The 16,094-nt window shown below is 50.9% G+C and overlaps 1 pseudogene; it reads left to right on the top strand.

Annotated features, from left to right (window-relative positions):
* Window positions 1-11,699: 11,699 nt before the first annotated feature.
* Window positions 11,700-15,862, top strand: LOC136322146 (elongation factor 1-gamma-like; annotated as a pseudogene).
* Window positions 15,863-16,094: the final 232 nt, after the last annotated feature.

Consider the following 16,094-nt stretch of genomic DNA (forward strand, 5'->3'; position numbering starts at 1 on the left):
GAGAGAGAGAGAGAGAGAGAGAGAGAGAGAGAGAGAGAGAGAGAGTGTGTGTGTGTGTGTGTGTGTGTGTGTGTGTGTAGGGCATGGGGGGCTATATTAACCAAGGTAGATCATTGGCTCCTGAGTCCGAGAGCTATTCCAATTACACAGAGAGTAACTGGGAAGAAAAGGACACTCCTCTGGCAACAAGCAGATCCAGAAACAAGTGTGCTTATTCTGTCAAAAGGAGAAAAGGAACTGAATGAAAAAGAAAATGGAAAATAACCACTTTGGCCTTTTCCCGGAGTCTTGCACATTTCTCTAAACCTGAAAGCTTGGATTGGTGTCCTGGCTCGGACACTTCACAGATATGTGCCCTAGGGCAAGTTGTTTCATTTCCTTGAGACTCAGTTTGCTCATCTGTAAATTGGGGGTAACAGCATCTATTTTCAGGGTTATTATAGCAATTGATTAAGACATGTAAGGCATTGGGAATCTGATTTTGCTGCACTTCAGGTGCTTGATAATGTTGATGGAATACAGTTCGACAAGAGGTCCAGCAATCACACTCCTTGGCATTTATCCAAATGAATTGAGAACTGATGTCTGGCCCTGGCCAGTTTGCTTAGTGGTAGAATGTTGTCCCAGCATGTGGATGTCCCAGGTACGATTCCCAGTCAGGGCACACAGGAGAAGTGCGCATCTGCTTCTCCACCCCTCTCCCTTTCACTTCTCTCTCTCTATCTCTTTCTCTTCCCGTCCTGTAGCCAAGGCTCAATTGAAGCAAGTTGGCCCCAGGCACTGAGTATGGCTCCATGGCTTCCACCTCAGGTGCTAAGAAGAGCTTGCTTGCTAAGCAACAGAGCAATGCCCCAGACGGGCAGAGCATTGACTCCTAGTGGATTTGTTGGGTGGGTCCTGGTCAGGGCTCATGTGAGAGTCTGTCTCTCTGTCTCCCCTCCTTTCACTGAATAAAGAGAGGGAGAGAGATAGAGAGAGACAGACAGAGACAGAGAGACAGAGACAGACAGACAGAGAGAACTGAGGTCTACACAAAAACCAGCACATAAATGTTTATAGTGGTTTTATTCATAATTGCCAAAACTTGGAGGCAATTAAGATGTTCTTCAGTAGGTGAATGGATAAACAAACTATGATAGCTCCAGATAATGGACTGTCATTTGGAGATAAAAATAAATGGGTTTATAGGAATGATACAGTTTAATGGCTACGGAGTTTCAGTTCAGAAAAATGAAGAGGAACACTGGTGATGGCTGCACTACAATGTGAATATACTTAAGACCACCAAAATTATGGTTAAAAATGTTTAACATGGCAGTTTTTAATATTATGTGTTCTACTACAAAAAACAAACTATTCAGCCATGAAAAGAAATGAAGGAAACTTAAATGCATTTTGCTAAGTGACAGAAGCCAGTCTGAAAAGGCAACATAGTATATGATTCCAACTACATGACATTCTGGAAAAGGCAAAACTATGGAGACAGTTAAAAGATTGGTGGTTGTCAGGGGATAGGGTGGGAGAAGGGAGGGAGCCATGAACACGCAGAACACAGGATGTTTAGGGCAGTGACACTATCCTGCATGATCTTATAATGGTGGGTACACGTTATTAAACATCTGCTAAAACCCACAGAATGTACAACACATAGAATGAACCCTAATTAAACTACGGACTATAGTTGACGGTAGTACAGTATCAGTATTGGCTCATCGATTGTAACAAATGTACCACAGTAACACAAGATGTTAATTACAGAGGAAATGGGGAATTACATAAAAATTATGGGTACTTTTTGCTCCTTTTTAAACCTCGAACTGCACAGAAAATTAAAGTCTCTAAAAAATTAAAAATTTAAAAGAAAACAAAAGCCCTACAAATTAATAATAAAAAAACATTGTTCAGAGGTCAACCCTGCTTTTCCTTAACTCTTCGCACCATAATCATTTCATCCAATGGTTTCCAAACACTTTTTTTCCCAAGCAAAAATGTACAGAACCCCCAGTACACTTGAAAAGCTCACTATGACCAGAGAAAGCTGGATGGATGGATCAGCAAGCAGGTTTGGACTGGCTCGAGCCACAGCCCGTTGGCCGTTGGCTGAGGCTCCCTGACCGTCCCTGCCCCTGACTGTCTGCCCACAGCTCCCCAGGTTGGCCCGCTCAGGCTGTGCTGGATCAGCGGGATTTTTCTGAGCTACTGAAACTGATGCCACTGATCAGATCATTTGGAGCTGGTACTGGCTGGTTTGCATTTGCTACCTTCATTGGCTGAAATGAGACCCAATCCTAGTGTCAAGGGGTGTGCCCCAAACGGGGTCCCAGCAGGAAGAGAAGCTGACGTTCCTTTTGGGGGATGATCAAACAGGGAGTCTTGGTAGCTCAAGCTGGATCAGACTAGTTGGGAAAGATAAGCATATTGTTGTTGAGGCTAAAGCCTGGGGAGCACCCACAGCTGCTGCACCAGGTCAGCATCGCCTCTGGCACTTAGACTGAGCCTCCTGGGCTGCAGAATGTGGGGGGTCAGAAGCAGTTCACGTTCCCTGACTTTCCCCAGATTGTGCTCAGCCTCCTGCTCTCAGTCACAGTACAGTCTGTTGGGATCTCGATCACCTGTACTGGGTGGGTTTGCATTCTGTCAACTTAACTAAGTGGAAACTACATTTCCCAGGAGGCCCTCCCCTGCATTACTTGGGTAGTGTGGGTCATAAGACACTGGAGAGAAAGATGGAAGTGAAGTGGCTGACATGCTCATTGTATAGCTGGAAGGTGTGTACCCGGCCTGTAGTGCTGGTGCAGTCCATGCCTGTTGTCACTTAGCTACTGACTAGCCTTGTCATGGGGCAGCAGCCCCGTCTGTAGCTTCTGTACCTCCTGCCACTTCTGCATGTCACATACTCTTCCAGAGCTGGGGATATGGCAAGACAGGCCATGTTCCTGCTCCTGTTGAGCTTATATTCTTTGGGGGTCAGTGAAAGGGACTTTTTTATTTTATTTTAGTGAGAGGAGGAGAAGCAGAGAGACAGACTCCTGCATGCACCCCGGCTGAGATCCACCCTGCAAGCCCACTAGGGGGCGATGCTCTGCCCATCTGGGGCTGTTGTTCTATTGCAACTAGAGCCATTCTAGCACCTGAAGCAGAGGTCATGGAGCCGTCCTCAGCATCCGGGCCAACTTGCTCGAGCCAATCGAGCCAGGGCTGTGGGAGGGGAAGAATGAGAGACAGAGAAAGAAAGAGAGAGAGAGAGAGAGAGAGAGAGAGAGAAGGGGTCAGGTGGAGAAGCAGATGATTGCTTGTCCGTTGTGCCCTGACCAGGAATTGAACCTGGGACATCCATATGCCAGACCAATGCTCTACCGCTGAGCCAACTGGCCAGGACTGAAAAGGATTTAAAATTGCTTCAAACCCCATTTTTCCTAGCACACTTGTATTCTAAACCCTGCTCTAAACCACCTCCCAGTACAGCGTGGTCCCATTATTATGATCATCAATTCTGTTCCCATCTTTCTCTCTCTCTATTTCCATCTTTACTTCTGTCTCTCTCTTCTGGATTTGCATCTTTAAAGAGGAGAGTCTGGGAGGACACCTGCTACAGCATTAGCAGTGGTTACCTCTGAGGAGTGAAACTGGGAAGGGGGGTTTCCCATTTATTTTACATAAAACCGAAGCAAAGAGAAATTGTGTAATGTGCCCAAGATCACCCAGCTGGTCAGTGGCAGTGCTGAGGCCTTGTCACCGCCCCCGCCCCACCCACTTCACACATCCAGTTTTCCTGAACCTTCCTTCTGGCATTGCCCGGCCTTCAGACTTCCGACCCCGACTTTCCCCCTGAAACCCCCTGGGCGCCCTGGCCTTTGCTCCTGCTCTGTGGTAGGGAACAGAATTAGAACTCACCTCATGGTGGGAGGTGGCAGTGATGGCTGCAGAGGAAGTGACTTTCAACTTCTAGGAACTGACTTTGACAATCAGATAGGGGTTGAGTCACTGGTGGGCCCTCAGGCTGGGTTTTAACCAGGTCAGGTGCTGGCAGTGCGTGGGTGGAGGAGGGTGCAGAGAGCTCGGTTTCACTTCCTCCCTGGAAGGCCTGGGCCCTCAGTGCTTCATCAATGGGGAGGACTCACCCAGCAGATGTCAATCCAGGCCACCTGGAGTAGGCTAAATTTAGGTCCTTGGATGTCAGAGCGGTGAGGACTCAGTATCTTGTGTTGCAGATGAGGAAACAGAGACCAAGAGAGGTCAAGAAACTTGTCCAAGGCCACACAGCAAGTTAAAGTCACAGCTGGAACTCAAACCCACACCTCTTCAAAAGTTACCACATAGCTCTTTGCAAACAGCTCCCTGGCAGCCTGGGCCATTGTCCTGAAGCCAGCCCCCAGCTGGTGTTGGAGTCCAGAACGGGGAGCTGCTCTGTGTCTGAGACCAGAACCTGGTTTTGGAGGCAGACACCTGGTTTCCAATCTTGGCCTTACCACTTACTATATGACTTTAGGCATGTACTTCACTTCTCTTTAAAATAAGTGTTGGGCAGATAAAATATATTATGCTCACTTTGTTAAAGATGGCGCTGCCCACATAGAAGCTGTCGCCCAGGTGATATTAATGTGTGTTGGGGGCGGGCTGTGGGCAGGCAGGATCCTTGTAGCCTGGGGCTTGGTTTTAGGACTAAGCCTTTCCCACCCTTTTTGATGTGGGGTGGTGCAATCTCATCATATCTCTGATAACTGACTTTGTATCAGAGACTTCCCTATTTTGTATATTGGATTAAGGGTTTTGATTTCTACACTATAAAATGGGGGCAAAACGGGAACTTGCTCTCTTGGTTCCTGAGATTATCATTAGAGGAGAGAGCAGAGAGGAGAGCAGAGAAAGGCCACTTGGAGGAGGCCTGGAGAAGCAGTCAAGATGGCGGAGTGCTGAGTGAGAAGCCAGTTTGTGCAGAGTTTGTGCAGGGAGATGGAAGGAGATGGGGAACAGAGGTGAATAAGTCTGGTGAGCTAGAAACCTTTGATTCTAGGAAACTCAGATAAGTCAGTAGCTTTGTGAACACTGAATGTGAGTGGATTTTGGAGCCCAGTGTGTGTTTTTACTTGCCCGCCGGGTGCAAGCTAGGATTAAAGATGATGGCTGTAAAGCCAGTAGCCAGGGCCAGGGCCACCATCACAGCCGCCTGGTCCATGCAGGTTCGCATTGGATTTGGACAGTCGGTAAAGAAACAATGGAGCCAAAAACTGGTAGGCCATCATCTTTAATCCTAGGTTGCACCTGGCGGGCAAGTAAAAACACACACTGGGCTCCAAAACCCACTCACATTCAGTGCTCACAAAGCTACTGACTTATCCGAGTTTCCTAGAATCAAAGGTGTAAAGCCAGTGTTGGGCAGATAAAATATATTATGCTCACTTTGTTAAAGACGGCGCTGCCCAGGTGATATTAATGTGTGTCTGTGTGGGCAGGTAGAATCCTTGTAGCCTGGGGCTTGGTTTTAGGACTAAGCCTTTCCCACCCTTTTTGATGTGGGATGGTACAATCCTATCATGCCTCAGAAAGTGACTTTGTATTAGAGACTTCCCTATTTTGTATATTGGATTAAGGGTTTGGATTTCTACACTATAAAATGGGGACGGAGCGGGAGCTTGCTCTCTTGGTTCCTGGGATGATTAGCATGAGAGAGCAGAGGGAGCAATGCGAACCTGTACTGGCCAGGCTGCTGTGATGGTTGCCCTGGCCTTAGATACTGGCTTTACAGCCAGTATCCAGGGCCACCATCATAGCCACCCAACCCATGCAGGTTCACATTGGATTCGGACAGTCGGTAAAGAAACAATGGAGCCAAGAACTGGTGGGCCATTAGCTTTAATTCTAGCTTGCACCCAGCAGGCAAGTAAAAACACACACTGGGCTCCAAAACCCACTCACATTCAGTGCTCACAAAGCTACTGACTTATCTGAGTTTCCTAGAATCAAAGGTTTCTAGCTCACCAGCCTTATTCACCTCTGTTCCCCATCTCCTTCCTTCTCCCTGTACAAACTCTGCACAAACTCTCTTCTCACTCAGCACTCCGCCATCTTGGCTGCTTCTCCTGGCCTACTCCACGTGGCCTCCTTCTGCTCTCTGCTCTGCTCTCACCTCTAATGATAATCTCAGGAACCAAGAGAGCAAGCTCCTGTTCTGCCCCCATTTTATAGTGTAGATCCATAACCTTTAATCCAATATACAAAATAGGGAAGTCTCTAATACAAAGTCACCTCTGTGAGGCATGATTGGATTGTACCACCCCACATCAAAAAGGGTGGGAAAGGCTTAGTCCTAAAACCAAGCCCCAGGCTACAAGGATTCTGCCTGCCCACCGCCTGCCCCCAACACACATTAATATCACCTGGGCAATGGCCTCCATGTGGGCAGCGTCATCTTTAACAAAGTGAGCATAATATATATATATATATATATATATATATATATATATATATATATATATATTTTTTTTTTTTTTTCCCCCCTGAAGTTGGAAACAGGAAGAGACAGTCCAGTCAGACAGACTCCCGCATGCACCCGACCGGGATCCACCCAGCACGCCCACCAGGGGGCGATGCTCTGCCCCTCCAGGGCGTCGCTCTGCCGCGACCAGAGCCACTCTAGCACCTGGGGCAGAGGCCAAGGAGCCATCCCCAGTGCCCGGGCCATCTTTGCTCCAATGGAGCCTTTGCTGTGGGAGGGGAAGAGAGAGACAGAGAGGAAGGGAGGGGGTAGAGAAGCAAATGGGCGCTTCTCCTATGTGCCCTGGCCGGGAATCGAACCCGGGTCCCCCGCACACCAGGCCTACGCTCTACCGCTGAGCCAACCGGCCAGGGCCGCATAATATATTTTATCTGCCCAACAAAAGGTTTCTAGCTCACCAGACTTATTTTTTTTTTATTATTCATTTTAGAGAGGATAGAGGGGGGGAGGGGGAGCTGGAAGCATCAACTCCCATATGTGCCTTGACCAGGCAAGCCCAGGGTTTCGAACCGGTGACCTCAGCATTTCCAGGTCGACGCTTTATCCACTGCACCACCACAGGTCAGGCTTTTTTTTTTTTTTAATTTTATTTTATTTATTTATTTTAGAAAGGAGAGAGAGAGAGAAGAGAGAGACAGAGACAGAGAGAGAGAAGGGGGGGAGGAGCAGGAAGCATCAACTCCCATATGTGCCTTGATCAGGCAAGCCTAGGGTTTCGAACCGGCGACCTCAGCATTTCCAGGTCAACGTTTTATCCACTGCGCCACCACAGGTGAGGCCTCACCAGACTTATTCACCTCGGTTCCCCATCTCCTTCCATCTCCCTGCACAAACTCTGCACAAACTGGCTTCTCACTCAACACTCCACCATCTTGGCTGCTTCTCCTGGCCTCCTCCATGTGGCCTTTCTCTGCTCTCCTCTCTCTAATGCTAATCTCAGGAACCAAGAGCAAGCTCCTGTTCTGCCCCCACTTTATAGTGTAGAAATCAAAACCTTTAATCCAATATACAAAATAGGGAAGTCTCTAATACAAAATCACTTATCTGGGGCATGATGGGATTGCACCACCCCACATCACAAAGGGTGGGAAAGGCTTAGTCCTAAAACCAAGCCCCAGGCTACAAGGATCCTGCCTGCCTTCAGCCCACCCCAACACACATTAATATCACCTGGGCGACGGCCTCCACGTGGGCAGCGCCATCTTTAACAAAGTGAGCATAATATATTTTATCTGCCCAACAATGGCCCATCAGTTTTTGGCTCCGTTGTTTCTTTACCGACTGTCCGAATCCAATGCGAACCTGCATGGGCCGGGTGGCTGTGATGGTGGCCTTGGCCACTGGCTTTACAATAAGTATAAAAGATATTGTTGGATTAAAGGCACACGTGTATGTACAATTACTTAGAACATAGTAGATACGCAATAAATATGTGTTCTGTTCTCTCTGTACAATGACTCCTAATTGACTTTGGCAGAATCCCAGGGTCTTTGACAATATCTCAGGCCTCCTGGGTGGGAGAGAATAGAAAGAGAGGCCAAGCAAATGGGGCATGGAGCCCCCCACCATCCTCTCTGCACCCAGTACACAGATGTTCTCCATGAACCAGAGCTTGACTGCCTTTCTGATTTATATCTGCCTAAAATTTTGTTCTAAAAAATGGTTCTGCTGCTAAAAATCTGGCTGTTCACCACTGCCTGAAGGTTGCAGACTCAGAGCAGACCAGCTGGAATCACGGCGCTGCTTTACCATTTGTGCAGTCGACACACGGGTTCACAAAAAACGGCCCTGGGTCGGCGGCTTCCTGGAGCAGTCGGAGTCTGTGGCCGACCCTGTGGGTTTCCACTCTAGTGCCGTCACCCACTTCCTGTCTTGCTCATGGAAGCCTCATTTTGGTTGACCACTGGGTGCCCCTATGATTCATGGAGCCCCTTCCCTACCGCAAGGAGGGAGGAGCTGTCCCCCCATGCGAACCAATCACGGTGTTGCTATCCCTCTTGCCAGCAATTGGTTAGGGCATGGGTGACAGGCCTGTGACATGGCTCTGCCCGTTAGCCAGGAGCAAACGTCTATGGGGCAGACGGCTTCTGGAGAAAGCTGTACTCTTTGATTAAAAACGAGAAGATAGATACAGAAAAGCTGTCCCTCCTCCTGCCCCTCCATGTGGCCGTGGGAAGACCCCTGGCCCTGCAGCAGCCATCTGAGACCTAAGGGGCAGGTCTGAGGGCAGAGTGAGCCCCCAAGAGCACTTGTACCAGACAGCTACCGCTCTGATGATGCCTTGAACGATCGTTCTTCGAACTCAGTGACTGACAACAGGCCTTTCTTCTTGTGCTCACAGGTCACGGGCCAGCAGGTTGACTGTGGTTTAGCTAATGTAGGCTGGGCCGGGCACTTGGCTTCAGCTGCAGGTTGGGTTCCGGTCTGTTCCACCTGTGTTTATTCTGGGGCCCAGGCTCAAGGGGCCGCAGCAATCAGAGGGGAACTTCTCTCCCGCCAGGAGCTTGAGGGCAAACTCACTCACACAAGCACTTTGAAGACCTTGACTCGTGTCATGCCCATATCCCAGTGGCCAAAGAAAACCCCAGAGCTGAGCCCAGCCTAGCGGGTTGGGATGTACCCTCACCCCAGCGGAGAGGAGGCCAGTAAGTATTTGCTGACCAAGTCTATTCCAGCCTGTCCCAGGGCCATGGACCTGGGGACAGCCCTACCTGTCTTCAGTTTCCTCCTCTGTGCGACAGGAATTCTCCAGTAGAGCTGGGGTTTCTGCTGCCTGCTGCTGGGGGTGGCTGGTGGGAGCTGAGGTGCAGGCAGGGGCTGCAGCTGCAGGGTGTCCTAGAGAGAAATGACCACTGGAAAACATGGATTCTGGAGCAAGCAACAGGGCCTGAGCACAAAGGAGTATTCCAGATGTGAGGCAGTGGCTGGAACCTGAAGCCACCCTAATTCTTTCTACCATCCTGGGGAGGTGTGCCCTGCACCCAAGGGAGAGAGTCATTGTGTGGTTTTGAACTGATGGAGCAGTGTCATCCACTTCTGCATCGTGGAAGGGCTTAAGCACCTCTGCTGTAGGGATCTCCTGACCGAGCATAAAGCGTTTTGTCACAGACCCAGGAGCTGCCTGGGCCTTGGGTGCTGGAGTCCTCAGTAAGCGTCTGAGGCTGGACCAAACTGGGGCAGACTGGAGCAGAGGCGGGAGCAGCAGGCTGGATGGCTCAGAAGCCAGCTGAGAGAGGTCCACAGCCCAACGAGAAGGGCAGAGGCCAGCAGAAACAAGTGCAGTCTGGTCAGTCTGAGCCCATGGAGAATTCCACCAGGGACAACTAGAACTATCTTGTGGGGGTGGCAGGTGGGGGTATGTGAGATGGCCTGGAGTTCTGGGGCAAGGAGGTGGGCCTGGGGCTGGGGGACTAGGTGGCATCTTCATGTGACCTTTTGCACCCGTAGGCTGCTGAGGACCCGGGAAGCTTTAGGTGATGGACTGAGGTTCCCAAGTCCAGCGCCCATGTCTGCTGCATCCCCAAACCCCCAGTGCCCAGCCCACGCCGGAGAGAGTAAGCAACAGGGAGCGTTTGCTCAGTGAATGAGAAAATAAGAAACCTAACAGCAAAGCTGCTTCTGTCCACAGGATGTGTCTCCGGGATTTCCCAGGAGACCCCGAGAGGCACCTGTGGCATCTGATGTCCTAATGACACTGGTGTTTCTCTGCTTCTCTCCCTTTGCTGTCTAGTGTCTCCCACCTGTGTGTGTGTGGAGGGGGGGTGTAGGGGTGGGGGGGATGGGTGGTCTGCAGGAGCTCAGCCAGCCTAACCACAAGGCCTAGTGACCAAGAAGATGTTCAGAGTTTCTGGTTTCAACAGCTAAGTGCAGGCGCTCTGATGTGTGTCCCAAATTAGTGATATGTGTGGTAAGGTCGGGTGTTGGTGTGTCTCACTGGGTGCATCCCCCAGTCACTAGGGCTACAGGGCAGGGGAAGAAGGGAGGACGGGAGTAGGCAGGTGAGCACCAGGGGAACTTCCAGGCTGTGAGTTCAGGGAACTCAAATGTGCCATCGTCACTGTGACCGGCAGGACCTCGAGCACTCGGCCCACGTGATCATGTGTAGGACCGTGCAGCCGTCCTGCTTGGAGGAGCCGCTGTCCTCCTTTGACAGAAGAGGAAGCTGAGCCTCCGCGGAGGGAAGCAGCGTGGGCTGGAATGAAGAGACGGGATCAGCCTACAGTCAGATGACAACAGCCAGAGGGACAGGGGGATTCGAGCTTGATTCAGGTCAAAACTAGTCTCTGAGAGGGTCCCCCTGGGCAGGAGCTGTGGTGGGCGTCCTCTGTGCTTCCGCAGCCCTCCACCTCCCTCTCCTGAGACCGGCCCCTGCCCAGGGTGGAGCCGTACGGGTCCTGTTAGAACCCACCTCTCTATTCCCCTGAGCAGCTGGCTGGACCAGGGCTGGACCCCGACTCAAGCTGAGCCAACCAGCTTCTCTCTCTTGCGACTTTGGTGTGGAGAGTCAGAGGTGTCGGGCTGCCTTTTTGGCTGGGTATTTGGAATGAGACATACGTCTGGGTCAGGCTGGCCGCAGAGGCGGATTTAACTGCAGGCTCACCGGGCACACGCCCTGGGCCGCGACTTCTGAAGGTCCCCGCAAAACCCCAACTTTACACTTTTTTTCTAATGATACCAAGTTTGGTTTCATATGTGCAATTTTAACATTGATAGTACATAACATTTTTTATTTATTTAAAAATATGGTTAACATGAAAAAAATATGGTTAACATGTATTTTTATTTTCTAGAGAGAGCCCTGTCTCTCTCTTTTTTTTAAGGGGCCCAATAATTTCTTCTGTGCCCGGGGCCTCACCCGACCTTAATCCACCTCTGCCTGGCCGCATTTGGCCACATGTTCAAGAAATGGAAGAGAAGACTCAATCATAGACAACAATGTGCCTATGGGAGGGAGAGGAGGGTGTGGGGGAGGGAGGGAGGGAAGACACCTGCAAGGGAGAAGCCGGGCCAAGCTTGGGCCAGAGTCTGGCTGTCAAAGCCCAATGGTCAAAGCGAAACTGCGGTCAGCGTGGAATCTGGCCACGTGCTGTAAACCAGCTCTCGTAACAACATCAACGGCAACAACGAAGCCCTAATTCGTAGCATTTACCAATTTCCATGGTGTAAATATTCCTGCCATGGCTGAGTTCCAGACACCAGCAAGATGTCACTGAACGCAGAGCTGAGAAGAGAGTGGCCCCAGCTCAGCCAGCCAGGGAAATGGGAACGGGTGAAAATGGACGCCCTGGCCGGGGCCCTGGAGAAACCTGCAGGACCAGGCAGCCTCCGTCCCCACGGTGTCACACAGGGGCTTGGCACAGGTGGGGAGCTCCATTTAAAGGGGCTAGAAAATACAGCAAGTCTTCGGGCTGCCCGGGGCCATGCTCATGCCCCTGGGGGTAGACACTGTTGAGGCCTGGGTCTAGAAACAAGGTAATAAGCCGTTTCTCAGAACTCTGGCCTGAGAGCAGGGCTGGACTGGCAGCAAAGGGGAAGTTTCATTCATTCACTTATTCATTCATTCAACAAGCAGTTAATGAACTCTCACTGTGTGCCAGGCACAGTGCCAGGCAGCCGGGTTACAGCAGAGAACAAGACAGACACTGCCCTTCACTTCCCTCAAGGAAATTGGAGTCAGAAAGAGGATGTGGGCATGAAAACAGGCAGTGAGAAAGCAGTGTGAGAAGTGGCAGGTGTCCGGGGACCTGGGAGCTCAGAGAGGGGACATCTAACCCCAGATGGGGCGGGGGCATCGGGGAAGCTGCCCAGAGGAAGGCTGTGTAAGCTAGGGGCTGCCAGGAGCCTGGATGTTAGTTTAGAGGAGGAACGGGTGGGGAGGGGGAAGGGAGCGTGTTCCAGGCAAGGGAACAGCCTGTGCAAAGACCCCGGTGGTGCAAGGACCGAAGGACTTCCAGTCTGGCAGGAGGGTGGGGAGGAAATGAGAGTCAACAGGGACCAAGGAACAGTCAGAAGCCTTCAAAGCCTGTCAAGCTGAGGGATGCTGTGATCAGATACCCCCTCCCCCATGATCATTCTGGCTCCTCTGAAGGTAAAAGAGGGGCAGGGAGGCAAAGTACCCCTGTCCCAGCAGAAGCCTGGCAGGGCTCAAACCGGAGGGAATCGAGCACACTTCAGAGGTTGATGGGTGGATGTGGAGGATGCAGCATCAAGGGTCCTGGCGAGATAGCTGGCCTGAAAAAGGGAGTGATGGTGGCACTGTTTCCCCAGGGGGACACCTGGGAGAGAGGTAGGCTGGGCTGAAGGAAGTTCAATATAGGATGTTCGACCATTTTTTGACCTCAAGCTTTTCATGTCTTTGGTGGGAGGCTCCCCACCTCAGGAGTCTTGGTAGAAGCATAGGGTACCTAATTGGCAGGGCTCACTGCAAAATGCAAACGCAGAGCCCCCTGTTCAAAAGTGATTACGATTTTCAAGACAGCAGGAGCACAGCGTTAAACCAAGCACGGCTGCACAGCGCGTGTCCTTGAAGTTGCCCTGACAGAGGCCCTTATTTTTCCAGCACCACTTGCAGCTGGGGAACCAAAAGGCTGATCCTTAAATAGATGGTTTCTGAAACCACGAAACCCAGTGAGGACACCGAGGGGCAGAGGGAAACAGAGGACCCAACACTGAGCCCTGGGCATTCAAGCACTAAGAGGTCTATAAAGCCAGAAGCCAGGGCCACCATCACAGCCGCCTGGCCCATGCAGGTTCGCATTGGATTTGGACAGTCGGCAAAGAAACAATGGAGCCAAAAACTGGTGGGCCATAGTCTTTAATCCTAGCTTGCACCTGGCGGGCAAGTAAAAACACACACTGGGCTCCAAAACCCACTCACATTCAGTGCTCACAAAGCTACTAACTTATCCGAGTTTCCTAGAATCAAAGGTATCTAGCTCACCAGACTTATTCACCTCTGTTCCCCATCTCCTTCCTTCTCCCTGCACAAACTGGCTTCTCACGCAACACTCCGTTATCTTGGCTGCTTCTCCTGGCCACATGGCCTCCTTCTGCTCTCTGCTCTGCTTCCTCTGCTCTCTCATGCTAATCATCCCAGGAACCAAGAGAGTAAACTCTCGTTCTGCCCCCATTTTATAGTGTAGCTTCACAACCTTTAATCCAATATACAAAATAGGGAAGTCTCTAATACAAAGTCACTTCTCTGAGGCATGATTGGATTGTACCGCCCCACATCAAAAAGGGTGGGAAAGGCTTAATCCCAAAACCAAGCCCCATGCCCACAGAGACACACATTAATATCACCTGGGCAATGCCTCCACGTGGGCAACGCCACTTTAACAAAGTGAGCATAATACATTTTATCTGCCCAACAAGGTCCATGGAGAACAGGAGTCAAGGGAACATGAGAAGGAGCCAGAAATGCAGAACACCAGAAACGTGTGATATGATGGAAGGCGTGAGAAGAGTGTTTTTCAAGACTGAACATTCCAACAGTGTTGAGTACTCCTGAGAGTTTGAGAGCCACAACCATTGGGTGAAGGGTGGGGTTGCGGTGGGGGACGGGGTCCTTGGAGACAGCACTCACCAAGTTTTAGTGTGTGCAGAAACACCTAAGGGACTTGCCCGACTCTGAATTCTGAGTGTTCAGGTCCAGGGAGGGGTCTGAGGTCCACCTTTGTAACAAGCTCCCAGGTATGCTGACACCACTGGTCCCCGGATCCCACTTTGAGTAGCAAGTCCCTAGTGCAGTGGTTTAAAATTTTGGCTGCACAATAGCAACACCTGGCGTGAATAACCAGCATGGAGCACAACATGGACTAATTATGAGAGGCTCAAGGCCCTGGGACTTCTTAAAGTTCCACACATGAGTCTAATGTGTGGCTGGGGTCAAGGACGATGACCAAGGAGTTCAGAGCACAAGCCAGGGCTTGTTTGTGGCTTTAGAAAGCTCTTCCCACTTAATCCTTAGATGCATATTATGATTATGTATTTACATAATGAGTATTCTTAGTGTTGTTATCACAGTTTAATAGTATTGTTCTTAGTTACCATTTATTGCAACACATTGAGCTGGGCACTTTATATTTGTCCTTATCATCATTTATTACTGTTGTTTTTTAAATAAGCAAACCTCATCTTTAGTGTTCTCTGCGGAGTCACCAGGGCGGCTGAGACCCCGTACAGGCGCCCTGCGTACCTACGTGTCACTCAGCGCAACGGGGCTCAGGGCCGCAAGCTCGCCGCACCGCCCACTTCCTCTGCCCTGCCCGCAAGCTTCCAGCATTTGAAGGTGACAATGGATTCTGTGGGTTTGAGAGCGTTGCCATCGCCGACGACGTGAGCCATGAGGAGCTGCGGGGCAGCAGTCCAGAGGCAGCAGCCCAGCTGGTACAAGGGGGTGAGCATTGCTGGTGGCAACACAGTGCCCCCAGCCAGGACCTGGGTGTTCCCCACCTCGGGCCTCACGCACCACAGCAAGCAGGCCACGGACAGTGCAGGGGAGGAGGCCAGGCGAATCCTGGGGCTGCTGGATGCTCACTTGAAGACTAGGACTTTCCTGGTGGGCCCGCTGTGACCCTGGCTGCCCTGCTGTGGCTCTGCCAACAGGTCCTGGAGCCCTCTTTCCGCCAGGCCTCCGCAGGACCACTGCTGGTCCCTCACCCGCGTTAACCAGCCCCAGCTCCGCGCAGTCTCAGGGGAAGTGAAACTTTGTGAGAAGATGGCCAAATCTGACGCTAAAAATTCTGTAGAGAGCCAGCCTAGAAAGAACACCCCACAGCGAGAGAGGATCTCGGGACGAGAAGCAGAAACCTCAGGCGGAGAAGCAGAAACCTCAGGCGGAGCAAGCTGCCCCCGCCCCCAGAGGAGAGAGAGGAACAGCAGTGAGCAGGAGCTGGCTTGCTGAACTAAAGGCCAAGGAGCGCTTCGCTCACCTTTGTGTTGGCTGTATTTCAGTGCAAGTACTCCAGTGACGACACACTATGTGGCGCTGCCATATTTTTGTGAGCACTTTGATAAGGATGGCTGGTCCCTGTGGTTCTCCGAGTACTGGGAGGGTCCCCAAAGAGCCCTCCCAGACCCTCGGGAGTGGCAGCCTCATCCCTGAATATTCCAGCGATTGAACAAGCTGAGGAAGAAAGCCTTTGTCAGTAGCATCCTCTTTGGAACCAACAATAGCAGCTCTGTTTCTGGAGTCTGGGCCTTTCCACTGAGTCCAGATTGGCAGGTAGACTATGAGTCATACACATGAGGGGAACAGGATCCTGCCAGCCACGAGTCCCAGATGCTGGTTCAAAAGGATGGTGGGGGGAGGGGGCCTTCCAGCATGTGGGCAAAGCCTTCAATCAGGGCAAGAGCTTCGAGTAGGTATCTCTTGCCCTCTCCTAGCTGCCTGCGTCTGTCCTTAAGGGAGATGGGGGGTCATTAAAGGAAACTGAATATTGAAAGATAAAAGAAAGAAAAGAAAACCTCGTGTTTATGAAGGCCTGCCCTGTACCATACACTGTGCTATGTGATTTGCATGTATTATCTTGTTTCACAAATGAAGAAACTGAGGCTCAGCTCGGGTGAAGAAAGTGTCCTATGATCACACAGCTAA

This window comes from Saccopteryx bilineata, chromosome 2 (genome assembly GCF_036850765.1).
Source record: "Saccopteryx bilineata isolate mSacBil1 chromosome 2, mSacBil1_pri_phased_curated, whole genome shotgun sequence".
NCBI classification, from domain to species: domain Eukaryota; kingdom Metazoa; phylum Chordata; class Mammalia; order Chiroptera; family Emballonuridae; genus Saccopteryx; species Saccopteryx bilineata.